We start from the raw sequence: 27,597 nt of genomic DNA, 5'->3' as shown, positions 1-27,597 counted from the left end.
TGAACAGATCAATGAAACCAAGAGTTTGTTTTTAGAAAAAATAAACGAAATTGACAAACTTGTAGCCAGGCTTCTCAAAAAGAAAAGAGAGCAGTCAAATAGACAAAATAATGAATGAAAAAGGACTTATTATAACCAACTCCTCAGAAATACAAGCAATTATCAGGAAATAGTATGAAAAACTATATGTCAAGAAACTGGACAACTTAGAAGAAATGGACAAATTCCTAAACACACACTCACTACCAAAATTCACACCGGAAGAGATAGAAAATCTGAACAGACCCATAACAAGTGAAGAAATCGAATCCGTTTTCAAAAATCTCCCAACAAATAAGAGCCCTGGGCCAGATGGCTTCCCTGGGGAATTCTACCAGACATGTAAAACAGAATTAATACCCATTCTTCTCAAGCTATTCCAAAAAATAGAAATCGAAGGAAAACTTCCGGACTCATTTTATGAAGCCAACATCACTTTGATTCCCAAGCCAGACAGAGACCCAGGAAAAAAAGAGAACTACAGGCCAATATCCTTGATGAATACGGATGCAAAAATGCTCAACAAGATACTTGCGGGCCCCGAAAATCGAATGCAACAGCACATACAAAGAATTATCCACCAAGATCAAGTGGGATTCATTCCTGGGTTACAGGGTTGGTTCAATATTCGCAAATCAATCAATGTGATACATCACATCAACAAAAGAAAGGATAAAAATCATATCATCCTGTCAATAGATGCAGAAAAAGCATTTGACAAAATACAGCATCCTTTCTTAATAAACACTAGAGAAAGTCGGGATAGAAGGAACTTGTTTAAACATCATAAAAGCCATTTATGAGAAGCCCTCAGCTGACATCATCCTCAACGGGGAAAAACTGAGAGCTTTCCCCTTGAGGTCAGGAACACGACAGGGTTGTCTAATCTCACCACTGTTGTTTAATATAGTGCTGGAAGTCCTCGCATCAGCACTAGGAATGTACCTACAGGAAAGTGTGAGGGGCCCCTGGATATTTCAGTTGGATGAGTGTTGAACTCCTGATTTCGACTCGGGTCATAATCCTAGGGTTGTGGGATCAAGTCCCATATCAGGCTCTGCAATGAGCATGGAGCTTGCCTAAGAATCTCTCTCTCTCTCTCTCTCTCTCTCTCTCTCTCTCTCTCTCTTCACTCTGTCTCTGTCCCCCACTGGTGCTCTCTCTCCCTCTCAAAAAAAATTTTTTAATCAGATTCCTGCCTCTCACAATACATAAACTTTAATTCCATTGCAATTAAGATCTAAATGTGAAAGGAAAAATTATAAAAAAAAATAAAACAATAGAAGAAAAAAATTCTATGACGTTGGGAGAGAGAAAGATTTGTTATGCAAGAAATACTAGCATATTTTTCAGAGATCACAAAATTTTGAATCTATAGTATTATATGGATCTTCTACTTGAATATGCAGTAGACATGAAAAAGAGCAGTTGTTGGAATAGGAGGAAGACAAGGAAGCAAAGGCTAAGAGCCTCAATGATTTATGAAAATAGCTATTAAATCAGTACACAACAAAGATAGAGCAGAAGATGGAAATATGGCTGCATGCCATAAGCCTCATAAAAGAAGAAGATTTTGCACAGAAGGAATGACAATCTAAAAGCAATGACATTATACAAGAAGAGTAGTTGCCTCTTGTTCCTGGGACCAAGTATGTGGAAGTAATAAGCCAAAAATCAGGAGTTCTGGCTGCCTGGGAAGTTGTGCCTGGAGTACATGAGAGCATTGATGATCCTTCTACCAAAACGATTAATGGGAACAGAGAACTAAGAAAATAGATGTATGTATTTATAATGGGCTATATGTTAATCATAGAGGCCATACTAAAAGAAGTTTGGAGGGAAAGCAAAACTGGGAAGAAGACAGGAGTGGAGAAAGCACATAATACAAAACAACTATAACTGAACTCATGTACACCTTAAGTTAGTATTATTCCTAGCATAACATGACAAGATGAGAAACATGGCAGAGTTAGGTGACCTACTTTGTAGTAAGAGCGAGGCAAATCCCAAGTGTAAAGCATAACAAGGTCAGCAGTGTGAACACTTTCTTCAGAAATCTCCATTTCTGTTTCAGGAATCCAAACAGAATGTTGGTAGGAGTTTTGTTCAGATGTTCCCAAACAGGTGGCCACCAGGGACTCTAAAATGATAAGGAAACCCAGGCTCTTAATAGAACCCAGTTCAAAGGAGGGAAGAGATGTGCTATCCAAGGAAGCTCACTTCCTGATACATGTCTTGGTTTGTAAGTTTAAGCCAGTTTATTAAATCTTTGATAAACCAAAGGATATATCAAGGTATAACTTGGGCTGGAACAAATACTGTAATATGAGATTTGAAAAGAAATTTAAATAAAAGTAACAGTGATAGAGATATCTGCATAATGGGACTTAAACTAAGCAGGTATTTTTCAAAGGTATTCAAGTACCTCTGAGTGATACTGATTAGCTATTGATATAAGTAAGACTGAATTGATGAATCAAGAGTAAATTATTTATCTTTTTAAACATCAAATTCGAGTCACATGAAGCCTTAAAAACTGTTGTTTATATTTTTTCATTGATTGCTCTTTTCATTTTTAAACAGGAAGACTGACTATTCTTTGCAGATGGCAGGCCAGTTATATCTGACTCAGATGATCCTTGCCCTTTGCTACACCCAGGAATTTGCAAGGTGCATCTCTGCAGTGTCATACCAAAGCTCTAGCTGGATCTTCAAGTATGGTTTTAGCTATTAATGTCCCACCTTTGTCTCCATCAACTTCCTGAGCCTCATCCCATAATTCACAGCTACCATCCAAGATACATTTTCTCCCCTCCGGCCATACACCATACAAAGGTGATAATTCACACTCATAGGTATATTATAGAGTGGTGGTTTAAAGCATAGATTTTAGAGTATTACTTTACTTTAAATTCTAGCTCTACCTCTTATCATCTGCATATATAATTTAACTTTTGTTTCTTTATATGGAATTCAAGGAATATATCTCATACATTTATAGATTAAATGGAATAATGTACATAAGCTATTGCTTAGTACCATTCCTGACACACAACATATACTCAATTAACAGAAACTCTTACTATTATCAAGGTTATCAAGATTTGTATATGTTTAATAAGCATTTGTTAACCACTTCCTATGTCCTGGCATTGTACTAGGTGATGCAACAGTGAATAAAAACAAGCATGATTCCTGTCCTTGTGGAATTTATACTCAGTCTCTGTAAAAAAAAAAAAAGAAGTGATTTATCTCCTGATCTGTCTACTTCTCAAGAGAAAGAGTTTAGAATTTTGGAGAATAAAATCATAGCATTATCTCTTGCCCTGAAAAATTTGTTGATCTCAGACAAATCTATGATACAACTCTCTTTCAGATGAATACATGAGGAGAAGAGGAAACTCCATATTGATTTGACATATCTGAGCTTTTTGTGATTGATTAACAATCTTCCCCTTTTTTTCTTCACATACTAGCCCATTATTTCTGTGGATGGTGACACTTATCTCAACCTTGCTGTGATCTTTCTTCTAATAAACCATGCAACTAAAGGGGGAGCGGGGCAAGATGGTGGAGAGGCAGAGAGCTCTGTGCATTTCACTTGCACCCATCTCTCAAACAGAGAAGGCCTTAAGTCATTGGACATTGAGCCACAGGAGTTTGGGAAGAGAAAGAGACAGAATACACTGGGAAGGAAACCTCATAAGTGCTTTGTGTGTTTATTGGATTTGTCTGTGCGTTTGTGTACCTTGCTTCCCTGTGTGGTTGTCTATCTGTTTTCTTTTCCAGGGCTACCTCAAGAAACACACCAAAGTACACATGGTTGAGAGTCCCAAATACCAGTACAAGTAGAAACAAAATAACCAAAGTCTCAACAAGAGAAACCAAGAGACACCATTCAAAGAACACTTCATGAACGGACAGACCCTGGGCAGTCAAAGAGCCCTTGTTAATACAGCAGTACCCGTAGGGGCAGAGTACATAACAAGCTTTTAAAATTAACAAGAGATAGAAAGCTAACCAAAACAACAAAACAGAAGAATTCTCCTCCAAAGAAATTCCAGGAAGAAATGACAGCTAAAGAACTGCTCAAAACAGATATATAAGCAACATAACTGAACAAGAATTTAGAACAATAGTCATAAAATTAATCACTGGGCTTGAGAAAAGTATGGAAGACATCAGAGAAACTACTGCTACAAAGACTATGGAGCTTAAAAATAGTTGTATTGAATTAAAAAATGCTATAAATGAGATACATAATAAAATGGAGTCGTCCAATGAATGGATTGAAGAGGCAGAAAGGAGAATAAGTGATTTAGAAGACACATTACAGTAAAAGAGGAAGCTGAGAAAAAGAGAGATAAACTGATACAGGAACATGAAAGGAGAGTTCGAGAGCTCAGTGATACAATCAAAGGGAACAATATCCTTATCATAGTAAATCCAGAAGAGGAAGAGATAGGGAAAGGCGCTGAAGAAGTTCTTGAACAAATTCTAGCAGAGAACTTCCCCAACCTGGGGAGGGAAGGAGATGTTGAAATTCAAGAGGCACAGAGAACTCCCCTCAGAAGTAACTTCAATCGATCTTCTGCACGACATATCATAGTAAAGCTGGCAAAATATAAGGACAAAGAGAGAATTTTGAAAGTAGCTAGGAATAAAATGGCCCTAACATACAAAGGGAAACCTATCAGAGTGGTGACAGACCTATCTACTGAAACTTGGCAGGGCAGAAAGGAATGGCAGGAGATCTTCAATGTGATGAACAGAAAAAGAATGCAGCCAAGAATCCTCTATCCAGCAAGCCTGTCATGCAGACTAGCAGGAGAGATAAAAGTCTTTCCAAATAAACAAAAATTGAAAGTATACGTCACCACTAAACCAGCCCTACAAGAAATCCCGACGGGGAGAATCTGAGGGAAATGTTGCAAGGAATACAAGATACCAGAGACACCACCAAAAGCATGAATCCCACAAAGGACACAATGAATCTAAACCCATATATTTCAATAATATCACTGAATGTAAATAGGCTGAATGCTCGAATCAAAACACATAGGGTAGCAGAATGGATAAAAAAAGAAAATCCATCTATTTGCTGTCTAAAAGAAACTCTTTTTAGACTGGAGGACACCTTCAGATTGCAAGTAAGGGGATGGAGAAATAAATAGTATGCTACTGGAAGTAAAAAGAAAGCTGGAGTAGCTACACTTATATCAGACAAACTGGACTTTAAAGTAAAGACAGTAACAAGGGATGAAGAAGGGCATTATAAGGGTCTATCCATCAGGAAGAACTAACAATTATAAAAGTCTATGCACTGAATATAGGAGCACCTAAATATATAAAACAACTAATCACAAACAGAAACAATCTTATCGATAAGAATGTGCTAACAGCAGGGGACTTTAATACTCCACTTACAGCAATGGACAGATCAACTAGACAGAAAAATCACTAAAGAAACAATGGACTTGAATGACACATTGACCAGATGGATTTGACAGATATATTTAGAACTCTACATCCTGAGGCCATGGAATTCACATTCTTCTCAAGTGCACATGGCACATTCTCCAAGATAGATCAAATACTGGGACATAATGCAGCCCTCAATGAATATAAAAGAGTTGAGATCATACCATGCACACTTTCAGATCACAATGCTATGAAACTTGAAATCAATCACAGGAAGACGTCTGAACCCTCCCCCCACCCACGCAAATGGAGGTTAAAGAACAGCCTACTAAAGAATGAATGGGCCAGCCAGGCAATTAGAGAAGAAATTTAAAAATATATGGAAACAAATGAAAATGAGAATACAACAATCCAAACTTTATGGGATGCGATGAAAGCAGTCCAAAGAGGAAAGTACACTGCACTTCAGGCCTATTTCAAGAGATTAGAAAAAGCTCAAGTACAAAATCTAACTGCACACCTAAAGGAACTAGAGGGAGAGCAACAAGAGCACTCCAACCCAGTTGAAGAAGAGAAATCATAAAAATCAGGGCAGAAATAAACAATACTGAAACTAAAGAAACATTTGAACAGATCAAAGAAACCAAGAGTTGCTTTTTGAAAAAAATAAACTAAATTGACAAACCTGTAGCCAGTCTTCTGAAAAAGAAAAGAGAGAGCAGTCAAATAGACAAAATAATGAATGAAAAAGGACTTATTATAACCAAGCTCTCAGAAATACAAGCAATTATCAGGGAATAGTATGAAAAACTATATGTCAAGAAACTGGACAACTTAGAAGAAATGGACAAATTCCTAAACACACACTCACTATCAAAATTCACACCGGAAGAGATAGAAAATCTGAACAGACCCATAACAAGTGAAGAAATCGAATCCGTTTTCAAAAATCTCCCAACAAATAAGAGCCCTGGGCCAGATGGCTTCCCTGGGGAATTCTACCAGACATGTAAAACAGAATTAATACCCATTCTTCTCAAGCTATTCCAAAAAATAGAAATCGAAGGAAAACTTCCGGACTCATTTTATGAAGCCAGTATCACTTTGATTCCCAAGCCATACAGAGACCCAGGAAAAGTAGAGAACTACAGGCCAATATCCTTGATGAATACGGATGCAAAAATGCTCAACAAGATACTTGCAAATCGAATGCAACAGCACATACAAAGAATTACCCACCATGATCAAGTGGGATTCATTCCTGGGTTACAGGGCTGGTTCAATATTCGCAAATCAATCAATGTGATACATCACATTAACAAAAGAAATGATGATCCTGTCGATAGATGCAGAAAAAGCATTTGACAAGATACAGCATCCCTTCCTAATAAAGACTCTCAAGAAAGTCGGGACAGAAGGATCTTACCTGAACATCATAAAAGCCATTTATGAGAAGCCCTCAGCTAACATCATCCTCAATGGAGAAAAGAGAGAGCTTTCCCCCTGAGATCAGGAACACGACAGGGATGTCTACCCTCACCACTATTGTTTAACATAGTGCTGGAAGTCCTACCATCAGCCATCAGAAAACAAAAGGAAATAAAAGACATCAGAATTCGTAAAGAAGAAGTCAAACTTTCACTTTTTGTAGATAACATGATACTCTACATGGAAAACCCAGCAGACTCCATCAGAAGCCTACTAGAACTGTTCCATGAATTCAGCAATANCTTTAACAAATGGTGCTGGGAGAACTGGACAGCAACGTGCAGAAGAATGAAACTAGATCATTTTCTCACACCATACACAAAAATAAACTCAAAATGGATAAAGGACCTGAATGTGAGACAGGAAACCATCAAAACCCTAGAGGAGAAAGCAGGAAAAAAACCTTCTTGACCTCCACTGCAGCAATTTCTTACTTGGCACATCCCAAAGGGAAGGGACTCAAGAGCAAAAATGAACTATTGGGATCTGATCAAGATAAAAAGCTTCTGCATGGCAAAGGAAACAATCCATAAAACGAATAGGCAACTGACGGAATGGGAAAAGATAGTTGCAAATGACATATCAGATAAAGGGCTAGTATATAAGGAATATATATATTCCTATATATATTCCTATAAGGAACTCATCAAACTCCACAGCTGAAAAACAAACAATCCAGTGAAGAAATGGGCAGAAGACATGAACAGACACTTCTCCAAAGAGGACATCCAGATGGCCAACAGACACATGAAACGATGCTCAGCATCTCTCCTCATCAAGGAAATACAAATTAAAACCACACTAAGAAACCACCTCACACCGGTCAGAGTGGCTAAAATGCACAAATCAGGAGATTCTAGATGCTGGCGAGGATGTGGAGAAATGGGCCCCCTCCTACACTCTTGGGAATGTAAACTGGTGCAACCCCTCTGGAAAACAGTATGGAGGTTCCTCAAAAAATTAACAATAGAACTCCCCTTTTACCCAGCAATAGCACTGCTATTAATTTACCCAAATATACAGGAATGCTGATGCACAGGGGCACATGTACCCCGATGTTCATAGCAGCACTCTCAACAATAGCCAAAACATGGAAAGAGCCTACGTGTCCATCAACGGACGAATGGATCAAGAAGATGTGGTTTATCTATACAATGGAAGACTACATGGCAATGAGAAAGAATGAAATCTGGCCATGTACAGCAACATGGATGGAACTTGAGGGTGTTATGCTGAGTGGAATAAGTCAGGAAGAGAAGGACAGATACCATATGTTTGCATTTTAGGTGGATTAGGAGGAACTAAATGGAGGACCGTGGGGAAGAAGAAGGGGAAAAATAGTGAGGGAGAGGGAGGGTGACATACCATGAGAGACTCTTGAACGCTGAGAACAAACTGAGGGCTGATAGGGGTGGGGAGGGAAGAGGAAGGGTGGTGATAGGCATGGAGGAGGGTACTTGTGGGGATGAGCACTGGATTTTTATGTATACCAACTGACAATAAAGTATTTAAGAAAAAAATAGCACATTTCCAGAGTGTCAAGTTATTTGGAAAGTGTGGATCTCAAACTTTCTTTTTTTCATTCTTTGAGTCCCTGCATCAACTGGCATAGCCAGAATAAAAAGGTTATAACTAGACAAATACCATATGTTTGCACATATAGGTGGGTTAGGAGGAAGTTAACAGAGGATGATGCCAGAGAAGAAGGGGAAAAATAGTTGGGGAGAGGTAGGGAGGCAAACCATGAGAGATTTTTGAATGCTGGGAACAAACTGAAGGCTGAGGGGGGGTGGGGGAGAGGGAAAGGGGGTGATGGGCATGGAGTAGGGCACTTGTTGGGAAGAGCACTGGGTTTATATGTAAACCACTTGACAATAAACTATTTAAGGAAGAAAAAAACAAAACAAAACAAAACCTTCAACTGAAGTATTTGCATTTGCCCCAAAAGCAAACTCATTAGAATTCAATTATAGTCCAGCTCCTCATTGCCTATGTCACTAGCCTGGAGAAAAAGTGGAGGATTTACCCTGTTGTTGGCCTTATTGGTGTGGCTGGCCCAAATATACTTTCCATCATTGCTTCACAGATACAATGATGGGAGATTCCCTCACCTCTCAATGTTGATGAAAACTGGGAAGCACTAAGTCCTTCAGGAACTTACTCCCAGAAGGATATAGTGATTACACATCTTATCAACCCAGTCACTCTAGAAACAAACTGTAAGAGGTTGACTTGAGCCCTGGCTAGCTCTGGTGAAATCTACCTGATTGGTGAAAATTATGCTCCAACCCTTTCTCTCCTATTCTCAGCAGGATCATGTGAAGAAGGACAATTGGCTATAGAAGTGTGAGGGACACTTTTATCACACAGAGCTCCTCAATACTGGCTTCCTTAACTGTCACTCTTTGGGGTTTTTATGAAGTTTGGTTTTGTTTAGTAACTCATGGAAGTAACAAGAAATTATAGTGAGTTCTTGTTATTCACTGTAGTTATGTCCTATAAAGTCACCACAAGTATTCAATCAGCAAACCCTGAACCAGTGCTCTTAGAAAAGATACATGGTTAGGATCCTGGAAGCTTCTGGTCACAATATTTTCATGCACTAATCAATACATAACCTGTGTTTCTACTTACAGACATCTTGTTTAACATTCATTGTTGATTCACTAACATTGAACTCACAGATAACAATACTATAATTCATGCCTGAATGAAGCTTATCAAACACAAGTATTTTCTGCATCACAACCTTCTTGCACTTAGGAACACTAGATAGTACTTTAGCACTATGTTTGGGAGACAGTTTAGCAGCAAAAATCACCAACAAAAAGCACCAAAATATGAAAACTGAGGCACTAAATAGACCACAAAAAGGATACATTTAAATTATGAGAACTGAAAAAAGAAGGCAGAGCTTTGCCTTGTATGTGTCAACTAAAATTTTTTAATATACTGTTCAGGCCCACAAATGACCATGAAAATGCCACAGTATTAAATTTGAACTACAAATAAATTTTAGTAAGTAGATTAATTTTCAAATATATTTCCACAAATAATTATTGACTGTATATACTAATTATCTTCAAGATTTGGTTTGCCTATGTCCTTTTTTGGTCTTAATAATGATTATCTGTAGCATGCTAAAAATAAATGGTATACTTCAAATATAATATTTAAAAATTGGAGGATTTACTATGTTTTAAAGGCTAGATTTTAGCTTCTCTTTAAAATCTTGAAGATGAGACAACAATTAGGCCCTAGCTCCAGTATGGCAGCAATAATCTGCTAGACTCAAAGAGCGGCTCAACCCGTTGGTGGGGCAGGGCCTATGCTCTCCATTTCTATCTCTTGAAATATCCACCTGCTGTATTAACTTATATTGAGCAGTACTGACATTGAGTTTGAGATAATGTGCTTTAAAGGTGTTTAGAGTGGTCTTATTTTTCTCCAACAGCAAACAATCCATACCAGTAATTCCAAATCCTGCTTGGCTTAAAATCTCCCAGGAATTGCCAGTTACTTAAGATTCATGTGCTGATGGTTGAGCAAATAAAATTCTTCAACTGAAACACTGCCCTTACTCTCTGTCCAAGACTTAATTTCCTAGGAAATCTTGCGTCTAAGATTGTTGGGTAAAAAAACACTTTTCAATGTAGAACTTCATAAAGAAGTTTCATAGATTCCTTTAGTGAGCTAATATAATTCTGGAAAAATTCTAGTACAATCAAATCTTGGAAAAAAAAAATCCTCCAATATTGAAATTCTAATCCTAGAGAGTTCTATGCCATTTCCTTTGATTTGAGTTATTTCAAAAACTAACTACATCTTTTATCCTGTTAATATCCAAAATCTCTTGCACAGTAATTCCAACATGTGAGTGGTGATTGTAAAAACATGCTCTAGCTCAGTTTCTAGGGTAACAATTTTATTCAAAATACCACTAAATTTTGCCTTGTCTAAAATCTAATCTGGTATTTTCTAAAAAGTAGGTCAATTAAGGCTAGGTCTACAACGGACAATCTGGGTAAACATTCAAAAGAAATGCAAGTCCAATACAAGAATCCTTAAAAAATAGTTTAAATATTTATTGTGAGTTTAATTTTTTGGAAAGAAAGCATCGTGAAGAAAACTTTCTTAAAATCCTCTTTAAATATCTCTCCATTTTACTAGAGGTTCATACAAAGGGCCACTTCTAAATACTGCTATCTTCTTTCCTCAAGCCCTCTTTTCAACGCTATGTGGCTCTCGTCTACATCTTTCCTCTTACAAGTAGTAAAAATTACTTCAAAGTCCCATTATTCATTATAAAACATCTCTCTTAGTCTCACTCTTCTAAGTCTCATGACATAATTAAAAAAAATTTAAAAACATACTAGAGTTAAATGTTTATCTATTTCCTCCACTACATTGGGGATTGTTTAAAGGCAGAGAATAGGTTTTAGCATCCCTTTATGCCTAGGGAGAGTCTGATGGCAGGTACTCAACATACATTGAAACTGAATGTCTGCTTGCACTAGGCTATGGTTAACAGAACATATGTATGTGCTTAGTATAGAGATTTTCAACACTTATATGTTGCTTCAAATTATTAGGCAATGACACAGAAGATTCTGGGTAAGTGGTGTCAACTTGGAAGACTTGGATTGAAGACGCTTAAAACTTTTGCTTCCCAGGCAGTTAATCTTGAAGATTGATGGAATCTTATTTTTAGGTTAAAAAAAAAATAGACAGTTGCTTTAATAGTTATTAATGGCAGCTGTCAGACATACATGTATTGACTGGAGATGAGTCAGACTGGCCATAAAATCATTTGAGCCCTAATGCAAATGGAAGAGAAAAGGTCCTATAATTGTTTATAAGCTCACCAAAGAAAATCTGCTAATTAAATATTGGAGTGTTTACCTGAAACAGCCTTTATGGGAAACTAATGAACTTGTTCAAAAGATGCAAACAAGTTATCACCTGCTCAGTCACTCAATAATACTGGAAAGAAGCAATTTCCATCACTGTAGGGACCCACAAGTTAATTCAGAAGCCACCAGAGTTTAATGAGCTTCAAACTCTACATACTGGGTAGTAAGGTTTAGCTATCTACCTTTTTGTCAAATAAAAGTCATTTTTAAAATATAAACTATGGAATAAAATTGTACAAGTCTTTACATCATTCATTCGATCTAGAAAGGGAAGGGAACAAAGGAGAGAAAAAAGAAAGAAAATAGTCTATTTTGCTATGGCTATATTGTACTCAACAAAAAGCAGAAGAAACTGATTTAAAAGGAATGATTTAATCAAAAGCTCATTGTTTACAATGTATTTAGTATACAGTGTAATATACAGTGTATCAGAAAAAAAACCTCACCATGGCACAGTAATGAGAACACAGTAAGCAAAAGAGCTCCCCCTAGTCCATGTATGCTAGCTATGATGTATTAGTATTCTGAAATATATGGCTGTTTCTATAAAAATATATGTTTTAGGATAGAAAACTATAAAGTATATTTAAGATAAGCATTTAACACTACATTATATAAATAGTTGTGATTACTTTAAAAAGAAATGATACTGAACAACTGATTTATAGTTTATTATTATTGTGTTATTATGATGAATACATTTATTATATTGTTATAGGAAGGAAAGACAAAAAACATACCTCTAGCAATGCAATTTGGAAGGAAAACCGGGAGGCTATCATATTTGTCTTGGGATCCAAAACAAAGTAAGAAATCGATTCTTATGTAGATTTATTTCCCAAATTTTATCCTAGGCAAAGAAATTGATTCTAGAATAAATTTTCTTCCCATGCACTCAAAATGTATCAATAAGACCATCTACAAAACAGTCACAAAATCATAAACAAGATTCCTTAGTATTAGATTGAGTTTCTATTTTTAGAAAAATTATATTTTATGCAGCAGTGAAGGTTTGAATTATGTCTAGTCTTGGTTATTAAAAATAAAGCTGCTGTGAACATTTGTATTACAGGATTTTAAAAAAATTTTCTTTTAAAAATCATTCATTGTTATTGCATAGTAATATGTAATAGTTTAGATTTTAGATCCTGAAATAATGCTTAATTTATTTATTAATTCTGCAAGAGGTTTTTTTGGTAGAATTTTTAAGATTTTTCTACATATAGGATTATGTCATCTGTGAACAGATAAAATTTTGCTTCTTTCCAATCTGGATGCTTTTTGTTTCTTTTTCTTGACAAATTGCTCTGGCCAGAATTTTCAGTTGTATATTGAAAGGAAGTGGTAAAAGTTGGCATGCTTGTCTTGTTTCACTCTTTCACCATTAAGTATGATGTTAACTGTTGACTTTTTATATACAACTTTTATTATTAAAGGCAAGTCATCTTTTGCTGCCATGATGCTGATATCATTTCATGGCCTTTATTATGTTGAGAAAGTTTCCTTATGTTTCCAGTTGAGTGTTTTTATCAAGAGTGCTTTTATAATTTAAATGATCTCAAATTGTTTTCTGCATCAATTGCAAAGTTCATGTGTTTTTTACTTTATGATATATGTTTAATTTATATTCATAATGTGATGTAATGCATTGGTCAAAGTTCATCTATTTGCATATGGATATCCATATATCCATATTCCAATATCATTTGTTGGAAAAAGTTTCCTTTATCTATCATTGCCCTTGTAACCTATTTCAAAACTCATCTGTCCATGTGTATGAATCTATTACTAGATTTTCTATTCTGTTTTATTTATTAATCTATTTTTATACCACTACCACACTGTCTTGGTTACTGTAGTTTTTAAATAAGTCTTGAAATCAGGTAATTTTAGTATTCCAACTTTGTTCTTTTTAAAAATTATTTGAGTTACTCCCGGTCCTTTTTATTTTCATATGAATTTTAGAACAATTTCTATTTTAAAAAACAGAAAAAGCTTCCAAGATTTTGAATCAGATTATATTCATTTTTTAGATCAACTAGAGGATACTTGACATTTTAAAAATATTGAGTCCTTCTACCCATGATGATGCTGTAATATTTCCTTTTATTTACGTCTTTGGATTATTTCAGCAATGTTTTATAGCTTTCAGTGTATAGGTATTACACATTGTTTAATGGTAAAATTATATTTTTTGTTCTGAGTTTTGTTTGCTTCCTGTATATTAAAAATACAATAAAATTTTTGTATAGTGATCTTTTATTCTACAACATTGCTAAACTCGTTTATTATTTGTTAAAGTACTCTGGGTTTTTTTTGTTTGTTTGTTTGTTTGTTTATAGATTCCACTGGCTTTTCTACTTAATTGATCACGTCATCTTGGAATAAAGAGTTTTACCTCTTCCTTTCCAATCTGAATTCCCTTTATTTCATTTCTCTGATTTTTTTTGCACTAACTAGAATCAACAGTAAAATGTTGGTGAGAGAGGATTTCTTTACCTTCTAACTGTAGGGAAAGAGAGCATACAGTTTTTCACTATTAAGTATGATCTTAGTTGTGGGTTTCACAGATGTTCTTTATCAGGTTGAGAAAGTTCCTTCCTATTCCCAGTCTCCTGCAAGTTTTCAGTCATAGTAGATACTGGATTTTGATAAATTATTTTATTAAACAATGTGAAATAATCTCATTGATTTTCTTTTGTAGTTTCTCAGTATTCTGAGTTACATTAATTTTTTTGCAATTTATTATAATCCTGGGTAAAACCCATTTGGTCATGATATGTTATTTATATAATGTTAAGTTTGACTTGTCAAATTTTTGTTAGGACATTTTGCATCTATATACATGAGGAAAATTGTTCTGTACTTTTCCTATACATTTCTTTCTTTGTATATCAGAGAAATTCTGAACTCATGGAATGAATTGGGAAGTATTCCATCCTTAATTTTATGGGGGACTTTGGGTAGAATTAATATTATTTCCATTTAAATATTTGGTTTAATAGTGAACCCTTCTGAGCCTAGAGTCTTTTTGTTTTGTTTTGTTTGTTTTTGTTTTTTGCTTCTGCAGGAAGGATTTTAACTACAAATTTAATTTTATTAATATATAAGACATTAATATTATTCATTTTTTCTTGAATTAATTTTGGTAGTTTGTACATTTATCTAACTTGCTTAATTAAATTTATAAACAAACAATTGTTCATAGTATTCTCTTAATATCCTTTTAATATTTGTATAATCTGTACTGATGTCACCTCACTCCTTTCTGATTTTGGGAATTTGTCTCCTACCCCCTATTTCTCCCTCTTTCATTCCTTCTCCCAATCCTCTCCCTTCCTTCCCTGTTTCCTCCACTTCTCTCTCTCATTCTTTCGTCTCTATCCCTATCTCTATCTTTATCACCCCTCTCTCTTTTTTTTTGCTGATAGGTCTTTGTAGAGGTTTATCAATTTGATTGAACTTTTCAAAAAATCAGCTTTTGGTGTCATTGATATTCCCTTTTGTCTTTTGGAATTTTTCCCTATTTTATATTTCCTTAATTTCTTCTCTGATCTTTGTCATTTCTTTTTGCTTGCTTTGGTTTTAATTGACTCTAATCTTCCTCGCTTTTTCAGATAGAAGTGGAGGTCTCTGATAGATTCTTTTTTGTTTTACCTGAAATTCTATGGCTTTGATGGACTAATTTCTCCTTGTTTCACTTGCATACACCAACTTTATTAAAATATTTTGAACATCAGAACTGACTTTAAAGAATGCAACCTTCCTACTTAACCCAGAAATAACTTAAACCCTTATTTTCAGTTTTGAATATTTTCTAATAACATTTATGACAAATATTGAAATTATGAACCTAAAAAATAACAAGAAAAAAATCCTACCTTAGAACTAACCAAGGATAACATTTTATTATAATCTTTTCTAATGTTTTTTTTACCAGAATTATACTATTATACATCATTGAAATAATATACAATATTTATGTTATACTTCTGTTTGTAGTATTTCCAAGTATTGGTCTGTTAACTGAAATATAATTAAACTTTTCCACCTATCAAATGTGTTGTAGCCTCATATCAGACACTCTCCTAAGTTGTTGAGGAATTTACAACCTAGTAAACTTACAATCTAATTATTTTAGAATTTATATTTTAACAACAAACAAATAAATGAGAAAGTATAGAGATGATGATTACTATAAAACTAAACAGGGTGCTGGGACTGTAACTGGTTGTTTTGGCTGGCCAGTCAGGAAAGCTGTTGCTCATGAGATGGTTGTAGAAGTTGTACGCTGAATGACAAGGATGCAGACATGAAAAGATCTAAGACAAGAGCATCCCAGGAGGAAAAGGAAGCAGATGGAAATGCCCCAAGGCATTAATAAATTTGGTCTTTTTGAGAAGCAGAAAGAAAGTCATTATGGCTAGAACATGATGAGCAAAGAAGAGAAGCATGCTCTGTGATTGGAAAGTCAGGAAGAGCCAAGACCGCACAGGACATTGGAGACAGAGTAAAGAGACCTGGGATTTTATCACAAGTGTCATAGGGAGCCCCAAAGAATTATAAACAGGGATTTGATACAACTTGATTTCTTTTTTAAAAACATCACTCTGGCTACTTTAAGAAGAATGAAACATAGGAGGTCCATTGAAGAAGGCAGGAGACTAGTTTGAAGACAATAGTAGTAGCCTAACCAAGAGCTACTGAGTGTTGGAAATAGGGCAGTAGGCATTTAGAAAAAGTCATTGCACTTCAAATACAGTGGGCAATTAACAATATTCTCCTATGCATTGGATTTGGCAGGCACAAGAGGGAAACAACTATAAATGTAACGATTATGAGAACTAGGTTATCTATAGCATATTTCAGTTCCAAATCAATTATCTGTGCCTAATATATTTTAACTTTTTCTAGATTTCTATGATTAATAAAGTTATATATTGAAGTATCATGTATCTTTAAGGTTCATGTGCTATCATGATTATTATTTTTTTAATGAATTCACCTTCAACTCATCTTCTGAGTAAGCCAGGAAAGTTAATAGTTTGTAGATGAATAGGCTGTCAATGCAGAAACTCATTACCATATAATATTAAAATACACTAACTTTTTTTAAAAAGAAAGAGTTAAGACTTGGTAAAATGTGACAAATTATAAACTACTAACGTGTTGATATTTAGGTTTTAGTGTCACGTGGAAAAAAAGAGCCAGTAATACTTCTCATTTATTATATTATGACCTCAGGTATTTTTACCTTTTTCTAGTAGTTGAAGGTTCATAACCATTAAGCAGGAGCTATGGTTTGATCTAAAGAAACATAATTTTGTACAAGGCCACAGGGTTCACCTGGAATTTACACAAATTTTTCTTTCTAATGTGAATTCTCTTATCCAAAAATCTATAACTGAAAAAAGAAGCTCAGAAATAATTTTAATCTATGAATAATTAACATCCTTTTTCACCACTCACAAGCAAACTGCAATGGTTCAACTCCTGTTGCTAGTTCTTAGGCGTTCATGCAATTGCTAATAAATCATAATAAAAAAGGCAACCATTATGCATCCCATTACAACTGGCAGTGCAAACAGATAATAATTTCATTTGGTTTTCTCAGCATCAGAGACAAAGAAGAGACATAAAGCAAAAAGTAAAATGTTGATTTAAATGACTTCTTGGATTCTAATATAAAACTTCTCTAAATAGTTATTTAAATTTGCATTCCCACCTAAGTTTCTTAGTATATTAATCTATCCACTATACATGAAATTCTATAATTTCATGTAGAGAGATAAGATATATTCTCATCTATATGATGAAATTAAGAGCTGCAGTATAATCATGTACATAGTTTTATCTTGATCTGCAAAATTAAAATGAAAATAGAGATGGTAATAATCAATGATATCTAATAAGTGTGACAAAGCTGGATATGAATCCTGGCTCTGCTAGGAATAATAGTGTGAACTCAGTACTGTCAATAAGCTTGCTTTTTCCCTTGCAAAATTAAGATAATGATTGACTCACCTTCACATGCATAGTAAAGAATAAATTTTAAATACATTTCAAATGCTTAGCATGGCAAAGCTCTGCTTTCATTTGTGCTGGCACCACTGTCAGGCACCAATCTTTGCCTCATAGAGGCAAAATGTCTGCCAGCAGCTTATGTTTTACATGTTAGACTTTAAGAATCTCATTGAGAAGAATGACTCTTCCCCAATAATCAAAGGTCCTAGAATAGATAACACATACATGGATTAAGTCATTCAAAACCAGAGATCCTATACTCTGATTGAGCAGAACAGAATGACTTGCCCACCCCTGGATTCAGGAAGGAAACACAGAGCCTCCCAAACTTCATGGACTAAAGACAAGAGGAGTTGTTTCCCCAGATAATCAGGTATCTACCATGGAATCCACTCTACAAATCTAACTTTGTAACCCATAACTATGCATGTTATCGTAAAGAAGTTTCTAAAGTTCTCTGAGTCTCAGAATTCTAAATTATAAGATATCTTACCTTGTAAAGTTAGGTGAAAAAAATTTTTTAAAGGTTTTAAGCAATCTCCACACCCAATGTGTGGCTCAAACTCAACCCCAAGATCAAGAGTCACATGCTCTACCAACTGAGCCAGCAAGGCACTGTAAGTTGCTGTGAAATTTCAATGAAATTATATATATACACATGTAATAATCTACTTCAGGCTGGAAACATGGTAGGTACTAAATACGTGTTCATTACTTTTTCCCTGTTCTCTCAGGAGTGATATAAAATAAATGTACCTACACTTATATCAATAAGTATATATTCATACTTGAAGACAGCTATAATATCTTCACTAAATTTTTTTTCTATTACAAACTCAGATCCATACATTTATTGTTTTTCTAATATTTCTTGGTTTTGAGCTAGTTTGTGATCCTGGTCTCTTTAGCCTTTCATCATCCCACATGAAGTGCAGTGTCTAGATCAGAACATAATATTCTAGGTATGATCTATCTAGCATAAAATTGTACTCTCCTTTGATCTGAAAACACTTCCATTGATAACACTGAGATTTTTATGACAGTTGGTGTGGCATTTTACTCTCCATAAATATTTGAGCCAACCCAAATCTCAGGCTTTGCTAGTAAGATATGCCTCTTTTGACCCATGCCTATGAAACAGCCCTTTGGCGCATATGCTAAGAACTTTATTCCTGTTCAATGTTATTGTATTAGATTTTCACAATTATTTATGCTTATTTATTTGATTTTTGAAACATTCTGTTGGACATGGATCAACCACCCATCAAATTTTCACAGCATATAGAAATTTGACTTGTGCTTCCCAGTGTCCTTATTCTCCTTGAGAGCAAAATCAAGGCCCAGAAGGTCACAGAGTCCTTAAGCATAACATGCATTTCTCTTGAAGTTGGTAATGGTCTCACCAACAGCATCCTAGTCATCAATCAATCTTCAATCATAATCCTATCTGGTGCTTTATCCAACCTCTATGTATATGTTTTATTCATAAAGGATTGTGGCAATTAAGCAGAGAAAGCTCTATCCAGTTCTTACACACTTACAATTTTGTTAATGTTATCATTCAACCAGCACTGCCTTTTGCCTTTGCTGTCATTTTCTCATACTTCCTCACAATAGGAGTTTCTTCATGTAGGAATTCATAATGTTTAATCAAAGCAATTAGCATCTAGCCTGTGGAAACAGGTGCACATCTAAGCAACTAAACATTAGGGAATAAAAGTTATGGCAGCAGGATCAAATACTTTTCATATTAAATCAATAAAAATCATATTTAGACAAGAGGGTTGAACACCAGCTGGAAGAGATTTTGAATTTTGAGTGATGGATATTAATTGATTCTGTTCCAAATGGAGCAACTTGCTAGCCTCATTTTCATGGAGAAGAAAAGGTCATTTATCACATTTGTCCTTTCCCCCAAATAAAGCAGGTTGACTCACCTGTTTAATAAATTGCACTCCAAGGAACTCTGCTTTGAGACTACTCCAGAATGGTGGAAACTTCAACTGTTGAAGCTGTGGAGGATAATGACTGGGGGGCATGGCCCCAAATACTCCCACTAGTAAATCCAGAACAGTGAGGGCAGTGACTCATGCTCACTCTCAGAGTACATGAATCTGCTTTAGAAACTCCCCAGAATACTAGAAACAGAAGTCCTGCTGGGTTGTGGGTTTAGTCTCTGCAGCTATATAGGTTAGAGAGATGCCACAAAAACTGAGCATAACTATTAATATGACCTTATTTGTATCTCTTGGTCTTGTACCTCTTGGAGTATTTGAGGAAGCTTGGAAATATATCCAAATGTAATATAACTAAAACTCTAATAATGATTATGGCTAAGGCTATTTATAGGCATTGAGATTGTGAATAAGTCATTTTTTTAATTTCATGGATCTACTATCTACATTACTTAAAAATTTCCTATAATGAGAAGGCTTTTATTCATAGAAAATATTCATAAAAGTACATATATGACTTATAAACCATGGTGGAATTCCTACATGTATAGGTAGAAGTGGTTAGTCTTAAAAATTCCCCTCAGTGCAAAAAACACAACCTCTTGAAACAAAGTTGGAAGCAAGTGATTTTATCTGAGAAGAAGAAAAAGAACAACAACAATAACAACAACAAACAGCAGCAGCTAATAAAAACACTTAATATATCACTGTCTACATTGAAATGCATTGTCTCCCCACCTCTCCTCCAAAATCCTACTTGCTATCATGGGCATATGGTAACTTTCTAACAACATGCTATGAGTCAACTGTTATTGTATACATAGACATACCCTCTCTATATATAGAATGTGAAGATTTTTGAATGAAGATTAAGGATTTAGTATAAAACAGTGAGTCATTTTGATTTTTAAGTAAAAGAGTCTGGAATCAAAATGGTGCCCTAAGGAAGTTAATTTGGAAGCAGGGTTATGATGGATTGAAGGGAAGAGCAATTAGAAGTAACATGACCCCATAGGAAGGTCTTGGAACTCTATGAAGAAAAGTTAAGGAGAGTCTGAACTAGAATTGGTTAGCAATAATGGACAGAGGAATGAAGCATAAGAAACTGACTGAAGACAATGTACTACATAGATCATATCATTTGCTGAATATGTCATCTAAGATAAATGCAACTCCTATAGTTGGATTCTAGTTTGTTATGTTCCTTATGAGGTGTGTGATCTTGAGAAAGTCATTTTATCTTCCTAGAAACTACATCAGTTTCAGTTTAAAAGAGAGAGAGGAGGGAAGGAATGAAGGTAGAATAGAAGGAAGGAAGGAAGAAAGGAAGGAAGAAAGGAAGGAAGAAAGGAAGGAACTAAACTCAGAATTATTTCAGTTAAGGACAGAAAAAAAGGGAAAAGCAAATTAATTTGCCTTTCAGTTATATAGTACTTATCTAAAGACCCAGAGTCATTTCTGACATATCATTCACTGCAAATGGATTTGAAATGAAAAAATAGTGAAAAGTAAATGCGTTAAAGAGCCTTACCTCTTACTTCCAAGATTTTCCAATGGAAATGTTCCAAATGGAACATCACATTCATGGCTGGGTTGGTACATGCATCTACTAGTCAATACGTTTTCCTGATTATAACTTATACTTTATGGCTGTTATCAGTGGTTTTAGAGAGAATATCCCTGAATGGGAAGGACTTCTCTGACAGAAAGAAAAAAATTAGAACTCTTGATGAAATTCCCGAGAATCTCCTATTCAGGGATCCACTATGAACAGGAGATTTGGAGGGAGGAGGTAAAGTAAGAGACTGTCATGTGGGAAAATATCTCTGGTTATTAACAAGATTGGAGGAATTTGCTCAGGAGGGGTTAGATTTCACTAAGGGAGAATAAAAGCAACCACACAGGATAGTAGAAAGTAACTTATACCAACAAATCCCTTAGAGGAGAAATATTAGATGATTTTAACCCAGTAGGGCCCCTCTGACTCACTTCTTGAGACAGAATGGTGAGCTCAAGATGGTATAGAACTACTACATGCCTAGTTACATGGAGTAGGGTGTGGGAAAGCTAAGGCATGTGTCAAATGTGAAAACCTGCTTTTCCTGGGAAGGAAGTAACAGCAAAAGGAAACCAAAGAATTGTTAGAATTATCCTGTGAGCTTCTTCAGTGAACTCTTGTAGGCTATATGGTCACAGGTTTCACAATGAAAAGCCACATGTATTGAAATTGATGATATCTTAAGCCCAGTTTTATTAAAAAATAATAATGACAGGATATTGGGGGCATACCCCATTACCACTGAAGGGAAAGAAACAATCAGACTAACTTTTCAGTATACAAGAGAGAGAATATCCAGAAGATTTGGATGACTGAGCTAGATTGCAAAACTGTATATCTTTCTTATGATACCAAGGTAGCAAATACAGGATTACTTCCCAGAAAGGGAGTAGTTACAGAAGATATTTTGACTGAAAAATGGCAACCTCCTCCTTTTACCCAAACCTCCATCCACCTCCTAGCCAACTGAAGTGCTGCAGGGATGACGAAATTTATTATTGGCATATCTAAGTATTAGCCAATCTTATGAAATGAAATGTCTTTCATTCTACATATCCCTCCCACATTTCTTTTTATGTCTTCTACTATGATGCTCTCAGTAGTTGGGGAATTTTAACACACCCTCCATCAAACTGTAGGTAAATTCCAACCTGTAGGCACTTCTCTCTTTTGACTAGCCCTTGACTTCGTAGTCCAAAAGACCAGAGCTGAAAATATTATTTTTACCTTGTTCCATATAATTCTGCCTTGTTTTGTGTTTTTCTGACCTCACACTGCAGCTATAGTTGCCAGCCTTGTCCACAATGCTCTTGCTAACCATTGCCTGGCCAACCTGTTGGCCAGACCTAATGTTTTCTAGCCTGTACCACATGTTCTTTGAAGTTAAGGGAGTAGACTGACAGGTAAAGGTCACCTTGTTCCAGTTGATTCTCTGATTTCCTAAACATAGACATTCCAGAGAGGGAGTTATCCTCCTGCGGGGATCTAGAGAAATCTGTTACAGCCAAGTGTTAAAGACAAGCAATCTAGGCAGATAGCCAAGGTTATGACCACAAGATCTGTACCCACTCCCTGGTCATACCATGGAGGAACTAGTACTTCTCCAATCAGCCATCTCAGTCAGGTCCTTCTCCCAAAGCCTAACATCTGGCCTGGCTAGATCCCAGTGCACTGCCTAGAATGTAATCAGCAGTGAGGGAGTATTCACTTTTTTCCCATGAGTTTCTCCTAATAAATACTCTTCTAGAAAGCCTGGTGTGTGTCTTCGGGTCATTAGCTTCAGTTTCCTCAACAAAACCCTCTATGTTTTAATTAGTTCTAAGAATTTTGAAGTATTTTAAAATAATGACATAATGTTTAAAAAATGAATAGCAAGAAAATAATTAATGATAGGTTAAACTTTCAATCAATTGGTGAAGAAATCAGTAGAACACATGATAAGTTTCCAGATTTAAGCCTTTGTTTTCCAACTATAAAAACTCTGTTTATCTCCTAATGATTAAAATGAGCAATCTCACGTTTTACTCTTCCTGTCAAAGATTTCTCTGATAAATTTCCTCAAAAGAAATGTGGCAAAGATTTTAGTTTAATTTGTTTTTTTGTTTGCTTTTGTTTTCCATATTTAACTAATACAATCACTTGAGGTCCCAGAAATACTTGTATTAATTTCCTCAGCTCTTCTTCAAACCCATGTTTGGTTTGAGTGAGGCAGCTGGATAAGGAGATAAATGGAATCATGGTCAAACAGGCTGGTAATGATTGCACTCATTCAGGAACTGTGCTTTATTGAGATCCTAGAAACTACATTGTGGGTAGAGAAAAAGCCAGAAATCCAATATCCAGAAGTAAAGTCAACCTGGAAACAATGAACCTATCCAGATATCACCAAAGAGAAAACCAGGAAGGAGGTTGAAGCATGGACTACATCAAATAGAATTTCTATAGTTTTCTATTATCTCCATTCCTAGCTATTTGGATTGACCCAAACACTTTTGCAGAGCTCTGTCCTGGGATCATTGCTACTTGACAGTCTCTTCTGTCAAGCCTCTTGACAGAGTCAGGAGTGGGGAGAGCTAGAAGTGTACCTTAAACATGGACTTGATGTAGATTTCAGCAGTAGCAACATGGGAAGCTCCAGGCAGAGACACAGATGGGTATCAGGGAGATTTAGAAGTAGACAGAAGACGGGCTATAGAACATGCATGAACGTCTCAGAGAATGTTGCAGCAAGCTACAGGCAGATGTCCAAGCAGTTTTCCTTTTGTGACGCTCCTTCCCCTGGCTAGCTTCAGGTTAGTTGGTAGGGAGCCAAGTGCAAGTCCAAGTAAGAAGAAAGAGTGTGGTAGGCTAAATAATTCTCCTCCCTAAGATGTCCACCTCCAAATCCCTAGGACCTGTGAATATGTTGCTTTCAATGGCAAAAAGGGACTTCTTACATGTGATTAAGTTAAGGATCCTGAGATGAGGAGATTGTCCTATATTGTCCTAGTGGGCCCAATGTAATCACTATGGTCTTTATAAGAGGAATCTGAAGGTTTTGAGTCAGAGGATATGTGCTGAAGGAAGCAGAAGTCAGAGGAAGAGACAGATTGATTTGACCATGTTAGGCTGCTATCTTTGGAGGAAGAAATACAGATGACTTCTAGAACCTAGAAAAAGCAAGGAAGCAGATTTTTCCCCAGAGCCTTTAGAAGAAACACAACTCTGCTGAAATCTTGATTTTAGCCCAATGAGGCCTATTTTGGACTTCTCACCTTCAGAACCATGTTTGTAAGACCAGATGCCTATCCATTCATATTAGTTTCCCACTGCTGCTGTAGCGAACTGCCACAAATTTGATAGCTTAAAATAATATAATTTATCGTATAATTCTGAAAGTCAGAACCTTGATAAGTTTCAAGATGGTGGTTGGTTATAAGGTAAAGGTCTAGAAATTTTAAAGCGGGACCAGGAGCAACTCTGAGATGGTGCCAAGCTACAGAACTCTAAAACCAGGGCCGTATATTTCTTCTGCCTAGAGGTTTGATTGGTCCCAGAACCTGGAGAGATGCTAAACATGAAGTTAGGGAAATAGTAGAACCATAGACGAAAAGTCAAGTCAGTCATCTCCTTACTTGAGGTGTTCCTATACAGATACTCGTTCATTTGTTCAAAAAACACTTAATGAACCAGGCTGTTGAATGCTAGAGCCAGAGCTAAGAATAAGATAGCCAAGAGTCATGACCTCAAGGAGCTGTGTGACTCAACTTCCTTTTGAGTTAGCATGACAACCATCTCTGGAAGGAACATTCTCCTCTTTTTTCCCTCATTGGGAGCTGAGTTATCTATGCCTGCTAAAACAGCAAAACAGAGATGCTCTATAGACAACAAACATACACTCAAGCAAGGCAGATTATATGCAGACACAAAAGCAGAATTTCATGACATGAATATTGATTTCTGTCATGGCCACCATGGAAAAAAAATGAGGAAGAGATATAAAATTATGTGAGTAAAAAGCAAATAACATGGACACTTAGATTTTTTTAAGAACCTTGCTCCTTCGAAGGCCTTGGAACATGCAAGAACACCATGTTTAAAGGCTGCAGGAAAAATAAACTTCTACTTAAAGCCTTAAGGGAAAAGTACAGGGCTATATTAGGGACTTTACCATGCAGATGGAAAAGGGCAAATGCAAAATTTGAATGTTTTAGAGTAGGATGGAGAATCTAAAAGTGGCTGGAGAAACCTATAGAAAAGATACTCAAAATAGGCTGGATATTAGAATACAACACAAAGGAATGAAAAGTAGTACATAAAAGCAAGGTGTCTCTAAAAGGCTCTAAAAAAGTGGACAACAGAGGAGGGTGAGGCCAACTTTCGGTAAAGGCTAGGCAGTAAATTTTACACTTTGCAGGCCACAGGGTCTCTGTCCAAACTACTCATCACTACCATGCAGTGTGAAACCAACCACAGATAATACCTACGTCAACAGGTACAGCTGTGTATCAATTATTTATTTATTTGTTTGTTTGTTTCTTTATTTTGTACAAACAGCCATCTCTGGCCCACTGGTTGTAATTTGCCAAACCCTGTAATAAGTGGAGCTCATTCTGTAATGAATTTAAAATCCAAAGATCAATTCAAATGCAAGATTTTTGTGCTACCATCCCTCCCTGTCATCTAAGAAAGCTTCTGTATGATTTTGAACAAGTTATTTAACTTGAGTAAGTAGGCTTCTGTTTTCTCATCTTGTAAGAGTATCTATATCACAAGATTGTTGTGAAGAGTGAATGAAATGATGTATTAGAATAGTTAGTACCATGCCTCACCCATACTAAATACATAACAGATGAAGCTATTGCTCTTGTGCTTGTCATGTCCAACAATTATTATTGTTGTTGAGTGCTACTGCACTCTGCTCATCAATATTTGTGCTCTTTCTGTTGCTGCATGTGGCATTATCAGTTGATCTACTCTGGTACTAAAGTTGAAACCCATACATCAATCCTATTCTTTGTCTTTTCGGGAACTATTCAAATTTTACACCTCCTCCTTCTTATTTCACACCGTTTGTTTTCTCCCTTTTTAGCTAACTTTAAAAGCTTGGAAAAGCCAAAGTAGTTGTATAATAGCTTCAAGGACACAGCAGGCCATAGCCAGTGTTCCAAGAGTTTTGTTCTGATTTAAAAATGAGCCTGAGGTGGGGAAAAAAAGGCCTCCGCGGAAACAGTCTGTGAGGTCAGGGAGAAGGTAAACAAACTATTTCCAGGAGCTACAGAGCAAACCTAGAGCTATAGAAACAGGCCCAGGGACTCAGGGCCTAGCAGAGTTCTGGAAGGTAACATAGCATCACAGGAATACAGTCCTCCCTTTGTATTTTCTATAAGCCTTAAGGTTCCTCTATATAGACTCAGATACTGTCAACCATTACAGATAGGACATATGTACAGAAGAAGATGCTGATGCTGCCTTTGAGGTTATTAGTCTTTCTGGCACAGAAAAAGAGAATGATAGGAATTTCTTCTGATTCCTGTGGAATTCTTTTCTGGCCTTGCATTCCTTTCTTGTTAAAAGCTTAAGACTGAGTGTAGCTGCCTAAAGAATAAACCTAAGTTTGGAAAGTCAGTGGTCATCTATTGTGTGGGCCAAGAAGCCCCTCCTCTTCTGGGAATTTGCCCGTTTCCCTCACACTTAACTTCCCACTCTCCCATTATGGGACATACCAGGTGTGGAATTAGAACAACTGACAGCTAGACAGGAAAGCAGAAGCTTTATCTCTAGGCACACCTGAACATCTGGTAATTTGACTCTTAGGCATGATGAGGGCAATGGGGTTTACAATGCACTAGTTAAGATTTATTAAAAAAAAAAAAAAAAGACTTCTCACCACAAAAACAAATGATAATAATATGGCATGATGGAGGTGATAGCTAAAAATAATTTTGAAATATACAAGTATGTTAAATCAACCCAGTTGTACACCTACGCAATGTTATATGTGTGTTTCAATAAACTTGGAAAACAACAATAACAAAAAACAAGGAGGGGAGGAAAATAAAGATCCCAAATTTCCTGGGGACTGCTCCACCCCCACCCACCATGTTTAGCACTAACAGACTTCCTGGACTAGGTACTTAGCACACAATTGTGAACTTGAATCCATGTGAGGCACAGACCTGCAGATATAATTCTCAGGGGAGAATCTCTCTGTTCCACC

The sequence above is a fragment of the Crocuta crocuta genome, unplaced genomic scaffold (genome assembly GCF_008692635.1).
Source record: "Crocuta crocuta isolate KB4526 unplaced genomic scaffold, BGI_CrCroc_1.0 scaffold26, whole genome shotgun sequence".
In the NCBI taxonomy this organism is placed as follows: Eukaryota; Metazoa; Chordata; class Mammalia; order Carnivora; family Hyaenidae; genus Crocuta; species Crocuta crocuta.
Note: the sequence above shows the minus strand (reverse complement) of the source record.